The sequence below is a fragment of the Nanorana parkeri genome, unplaced genomic scaffold, assembly GCF_000935625.1.
Source record: "Nanorana parkeri isolate BGI_ZX_2015 unplaced genomic scaffold, ASM93562v1 scaffold1297, whole genome shotgun sequence".
Lineage (NCBI taxonomy): Eukaryota > Metazoa > Chordata > Amphibia > Anura > Dicroglossidae > Nanorana > Nanorana parkeri.
In genome coordinates, this window is record NW_017307565.1 from 99,526 (window position 1) to 106,207 (window position 6,682).

Below are 6,682 nucleotides of genomic sequence, written 5' to 3' on the forward strand. Positions count from 1 at the left end.
GTATACCCTAGATAATCAGATACATGACTGACAGTCTTTACAGTCACATCAAGATCTTGCCAAACTCATATCTACATTTCTGTACAACAGAACATTTTTCCTTTTGGATGCCCATTCAGAAATGTTTTATTCAAAATAGTCCTCAAGCCGTAAAGGATATAAATCCATTTTGTGTGCACCAAAATGCCTTTGCAGAGTCTGTTATTAGCTTTTAAAAGTAGCAGTGACATCATCACTGGTGCTGTACATAGCCTATACAGGGAGCAGAGCTGTGGGTGGGACCCAGCAGGCTCCACCTACTACAGGTTGCCTGCAGAAAACTACAGGAGGGGGCAGAGACCAGAACAGTCACCCTGCACAAGAGAGATAAATGAAGTGACTGGCCTGTAATACAGGAAGCCCCTGCACAGAGGCAAAGTTTCACAATGCATTACTCCACAGATCTGCACAGGAAGATATAAAAAAAAAAGGACACCAAGATTCAATTAAAAATACACATGCCTCATGTATTCAGACAATATTTACTTATTCCAGACTTAAGCATTAAAGTGACATTAAAGAATCTCTGATCCATTGCTGACTGCTGTGTCTTCTGTGCGTGTGCACGCTTCCAGCTGCATGCATCGACTTACCCTGTGTCTCTCCTCTTCTCCGGGCCGAGGATCTCTACTGCACATGTACCTGCCCCATGAACCTCTGCGGACACCCAAGAATCTTCAGATCTTGGGACGGGAACACGCGGCAGAGAAACAGGTAAGTTTTAACCTTTTTGGTAACTTTTTTTAAAATGTTTTTGCAGCTTGCTAGCAGTAGATACATGAGAAAAATTAGAGGGTTTAATTATCCTTTACAACTTCTGCTATTATGGGACTTGGCCACCAGATGGAAACGTTTGCTTATTTTAGACTTGCCTGAGCTGCATTATGTGCTGGCCATATTGACACGAGTTTCAGTCTGCGGTGGTAGAAATGCATGTTGGCTTACAGGAGATGTTGTTTAAGGAGTGAATGGACAAGATGCTAGTGTGACTCAAATCTGAAGAAATGACGTGTCCTTGTTGCCATTGATCTGTAGTGCTGCTGATTGCGCTTTGGATATATCAGATCACAGGCCTATAAATACCATTTTCAAGGCTACAAGTAAAAACCTCAATAAAGTCTACATGTTTTTTGACTTTACGCTGCCTCCAATTCTTGTACTGACCCCAATAGCCATATATGAATGACCTGCGTGCTTACTTTAGAGGTCAATGGCTTTTTTTTTCCACACATGTGTATGATCAGTTCTGTTAAACTAGAACTGGATAACCAGAACTTAAAGAGAAAAGTGAAACCTGGGGCAGAAACCTGTTTGAAAAAGCCCAAGAAGAGTCAACTAGTGTACTTTGTGAAACTCATTTCATTATTAATGCTTATATGGAATTAATAAAACATAGACATCAGCATGATTTATGGACCGGATTTTATAAAGGTGGAGATTCTTGACAACTGTATCTTAATTCATAGCAAATTTTATTGGCATGGCGATTTTCATATTCCCTACTGCTGAGTCAACAGAAAAGTACAATTAGTCAAAGAGAAATGGTCACAGTTTTGCAATAACTACCTAAAGCCTTGTAGATGGAAAGGGAGGATCGTTAGAGGTTATTAGCATTAGAAAATTATTCATTAAAATGTATCTACACCAAAAACCAAGTATGTTGTTGCAAATGTTCCCGTAATGACTAAAAGTTCAGTCCTTTTATTTTTTTAATCACCTACTAGGTCATACCAGCAAGGTGTATTCAAAAATATTTTCTGTTCTGCAGTGATAACACTTACTCTTATGCATATGTTTCATTGCAGTGTTGTCATCCTTGCCAGGGCAGTCCTTTACTGGATTACATGTAGCCCATGCCTACATGGAATGCCCTGGCACATTTTATAGTAGGCACTGTAATGCTCAGCAGCTACCTTTCCATTCATACAAAGAGTCTACAGGATGTGACATGGGGAGAAAGCTGAGCAGCTTTGTCGTGTGTTCTGAAAACACAGGGGGTTGTTCGCTCAGCACAGTGGCTATTCCGTGAAGGCCTACTATTTTTTATCAGTGAATACAAGGCGTTCTCTGATTGGACGAGGGACGGTCACGATCTGCCCACCATCTGATCAGCGAACACTTTGCCATCATTTTTATGAATGAGTATATTCTCCAAATGGCCGCTCAGGTCAGCAGCAGTACAGGTTTCAGCACATTTTCTTATTCCTTCTCTTGTAGGCTTCCTTCTTTCTGTATGACCAGTCCCCTTTGCTGCTCGAACAGTTGCAGTGCTCTGACATCATCAAGTACAGTGCAGGACCAGTGATCCTGCATTATATGTGAGGACACCTAGAGTTGACCTTAAAAGCTAAATGCCTGCCACATCAGTCAATTGAGCATGCATGTAAGTTACCTTAGGACTTTCACACCGAATGCGATGCGTTCCAGAGCTGTAGCTGCTGGAACACACCGCAATCCCTCACAAAACTTCCCCCTGTGTTCTGGGGCGGGAGGGGGCATGGCGGTGCATTGAATTCAATAGTACCTCCCCCCTTGCCCGCAGTGTGATCGATGGTGGCAAAACTTTGCCTGTGTTCCGTTCCACTGCAAACGCAAAAAATAGAGCAAGCAGCACTTTTTGCGTTTGCATTGAAACGGAACGCAGGCAAAGTTTTGCCACACGCCCGAGCGCACTGCGGGCGGGGGTGTGTGTGTGTGGAAGCGGTGCCATTGAATTCCCCTCTTGCCCCAGAATGCAGGGGGAAGTTTTGTGAGGGATTGCGGTGCGTTCCAGCAGCTACCGCTCTGGAAAGCACCAAATTCGGTGTGAACAAGCACCTTAGAGTTTTTTTTTACATGCTTGCTCCGCCATATTTTTGTTATCATGTTTCATGTTGGAGATTTCATTTAATTTGTAATCATTCTGCATTTCTTCCTAAACCTAATCTATAAAATATCATGTAATTGTTAACATGTTAATGTAATTTCAAAAGTTGTTTTTAATCATGTTACAACTGCAGATTTTTGTTAAAAGGACACTTTATGATCCTGCCATGAAGGTCCTTGTTCAGACACTTCCTGTGATAGGGTGACAACTGTCAATCCCAGTTGTGCTCCTGCATTGTCAACTTATCATATGTGTCCTTGGATGAGAGAAACATTTTGCAGGCGTAATCCACTGTTTGCACTATCAGGAAGCTGCTCCAAAGAAATGCCATGTCGAAAATGTAGTGCTCGAACAAGTTAATGTAGATAAGCAGTGCTTAGATGCCAAAAAAAGATGAATACAGTATTCTATAAAAAAATTATTTTTCTATGATACTGACTTCTTTAGAAAATTAAAGGAGAACTATGAGGTGAGTGATTTACATTGATCATCATAGTTAGAGCCGACTTGTGACAATGAAACTGTCACACGTCTGCTCTATAGATCGGAAAGTGAGCGAACACGAACCATCGCTCGCTCACTTCCTGATCATCTCCCTGCAGAGAACAGTTACAGCTCCTCGCAGGGATTCCCCCCTCCCCTCTCCGATCCTCCAGCGCTGACTGGAGGAACGGACGTGGGAGGAGGCGGGCACAGCTGGCTCAGCCTCTAGATAGGCAGAGCCCACTGTCAATCAGTCAGCGGGTTGGATCTCGACAGTATTGTTGGGATCCGTCCCGGGTGTGGTGCTCTCAGTATATAGCGGGCAATAGCTCGCTATATACTGAGCTTTGGGTCACAGAAGGACGTTAGTATATGTCCTCACATGACCCTAAAGAGAACTATGGGATTAAAAACTGACCCCATAGTTCCTCTTTTAAATTTAATCTAAGTAGGGTTTTGATGTACTTTACCAACAATGAGATTGTTCAGGTATTTTGAAAGCCAGTGGGGCTGACTATCATGATACTGAAGCTTGGCCCAGTGTGGGAGATTCCACCATCCACACAGTTTAGCGTAGATGGAGGAATCTGTTGCATTTTTTCCATCTGACCATAGAAAATCTGCAGATATTCTATAGGTGTATGGCCAGCTTAAGATGCTATAACTGATGGTAACTAAATTCATCCTGCACTGTAATCTGACATCAGTAAAGTGTACCAATGCAGGGGATTCTCACTCATTTTACTATTATATATAGGTCGTTGGCTCTTTTTATTTATTGAGAATTTCTGCTGTCGGCCATGTTATCCAAAAGTGTTTGCGGCAAACATTAATATCACTGCAGCTTGGCTAAACTTCTGTTATGCCTGCAGTACTCTTACAACGTCCTAAAGATGTCAAATCCTACCTACCCTCTCATGAATTATTCTCTCTCTCTCTCTCTCCCCTTCTCTCTCCCTCTCTCTCTCTCCCCTTCTCTCTCCCTTTCCCTCTCTCCCCTCTCCCCACCAGTACAGAGAGCCGAACTGTGGGACCCAGCAGCCCCCCAATCACCCACCTACTACAAGCTGCCTGCAGAAAACTACAGGAGGGGGTGAAGAGAAGACCAGTCACCCTGCACAATGAGAGAGAGCAGCAGTAACTGGTCTGTATTACAGGAAGCTCCTTCACAGAGGCAGTGTTTCACACTGGATTACAGATCTGGGAGAAATCCAAAATCACCCCATGATACACATGCCCCCTGTATTTAGACAATATTTGTTTAGCCTGCAGTTCAGCTTTAGTATATTCAAACTGCTATTATATTGCCAGTATTTAGAGATTGCACATTTTCTTTATGGAATGCAGAAAATCAATGATATGTGAAAGCTTTGCAGGTTTTTTTCTAATGGAAGTTTTTTTTTTTCCCTGTGCATTCTCGGCCACAAAAAAAAGAATAACAACAGTAATAATCCCTGGAATTAGTTTTCTGTCCCCAGTATGTTTGATCTGTGCTGTCCTCTGATTGTGCCCTTCACTATGTCAGCAGTCAGAGCTGCTCATCAAGTGCTTGTCAATCCTGACAGTTCACTACAAGTGACAAGGTCTTTTCTCTTTCTCTTGTTCACTCTTTTATTCCACCTTGCATACCTCCTAGTCTCCCCTACGTGCTCTTCCTTCCAGCACTCTGCATGTTAACAGAATTCAGTTTTAAGGGGTAATCAACAAAATATAGCAACCATCTCAGCAGATTGCTGAGTATTCATTATGTATTTAGAGACATGTGTTTGTTCTCATTTGTGTTTTCAAATCAATGTTTGCATAGCACTTCATACCTGTCAATTATCGAGCTTCCTTCCCACTAGATTTGACACTAACAGGTTTATAGGAAGTCAGAGGATTAAAACTGGGTGCTCATATGTATTTTTATGAATAATAGGCCAGGTGAGCTGTTTGGAGGTTGATCTCTTTACCTGTATGCTGTCCCGCTGAATGTTAGTGGGTGATTGCGATCCAGCTGCTGGGCCAAACCCCTGCGCAGTTCTGTGGCGCCATCCTGAATCGTACATGGGCACACTGCCGGTAAGTGTCAGAATGCATATGTAGTCCCGCCCCTGATGTCTTAAAGTGTATTTACACTTTCGCAGCCAAATTGGGATGACACATATTTGTTACATGATCTCATTCACATGACATAATCAAAAAAATAAAATAAAAATGCTTCTTGCAGTTTAAATTGCTTCTACGTGGGTTAGGGTCTCTTGGTTTCTTAAAGGTTAACATTTCTAATTGTTTCTCCTTATTTGTACTGCTAGGAGGGGCTGTTTTTGCATTCAAGTGTTAATAAAGTTAATGAGAGAAACACAATCCTCAAATTTCAGTCCTAAGTCTTTCTATAAGGACAGATCACTGTGAAGGAGCTCAGAGAAAAAAAAACCCTGTAATCAGCCATGTTGCCTGCTGCAACAACACTTCTGAAAGGTATGACATCGTTTTTATTATTATTTTTTGGTATGCTGTGTGCATGGCAGTAAAGGGCCGTCACCCAGCCCTCCAAAGCTCCGCCCCATCCCTCCGAAGCTCTGCCCCAGCTCGGAAACCAAGCAGTGTGGGGAGGAGGAAGGGAGGAGACAGGGAGGAGGCTCTCTGTCCCACACTAGCTCGTCACTAGCTCGTCACAGCACAACACCCCCCCCCGGGCTGACCTGCACTTGTGACGCCGATCCAATCACCTTGCCACTTCCTGGGTCACAGAGCCACTGTTCGCCCTCTGCAGTATGATCGTTTTAGTGGCCGCCGGCTGCTCTTCAATCTTCGGGTTAGTACCTCACCATCGTCTACGCTGTTGGCCTCCCGTCCTCCCACCCGCTTCACAAGCAGGCAGGCCGCCCTCCACCCCCAAACAAAAACGGGCTCCTGCTCTCCCCCCTTTCCACACCGTAGAACAAGGCGTTTGACTACGGCCACCCCCCAGTAAGGTGCCGCCCTAGGCAAACGCCTTGTTTGCCTCGCGGTAAATACGCCCCTGCTGATCACCACTCCCACAGGCTCCAAGACCAGTGCCTACTCTCTCATTCCCCCTCTGCTCTGGCGGTCAGAGGCCCGCTGACATCATCACATCTAATGCCTATAGTGCTGCAATAAATGTGAGGACACCAAGGAACAGTCCACTAGCTGGAGTGGAGGGGAAACAAGGAAAGTGCTGACTGGCGGGGAGGAAAAAATCAGCTAAAAGACTTTACACATGCTCTCTAGAAATGAATGATCATTTAACCCTTAAATGGGGGGGGGGGGGGGAGCCCCCCCTCAAGGGGG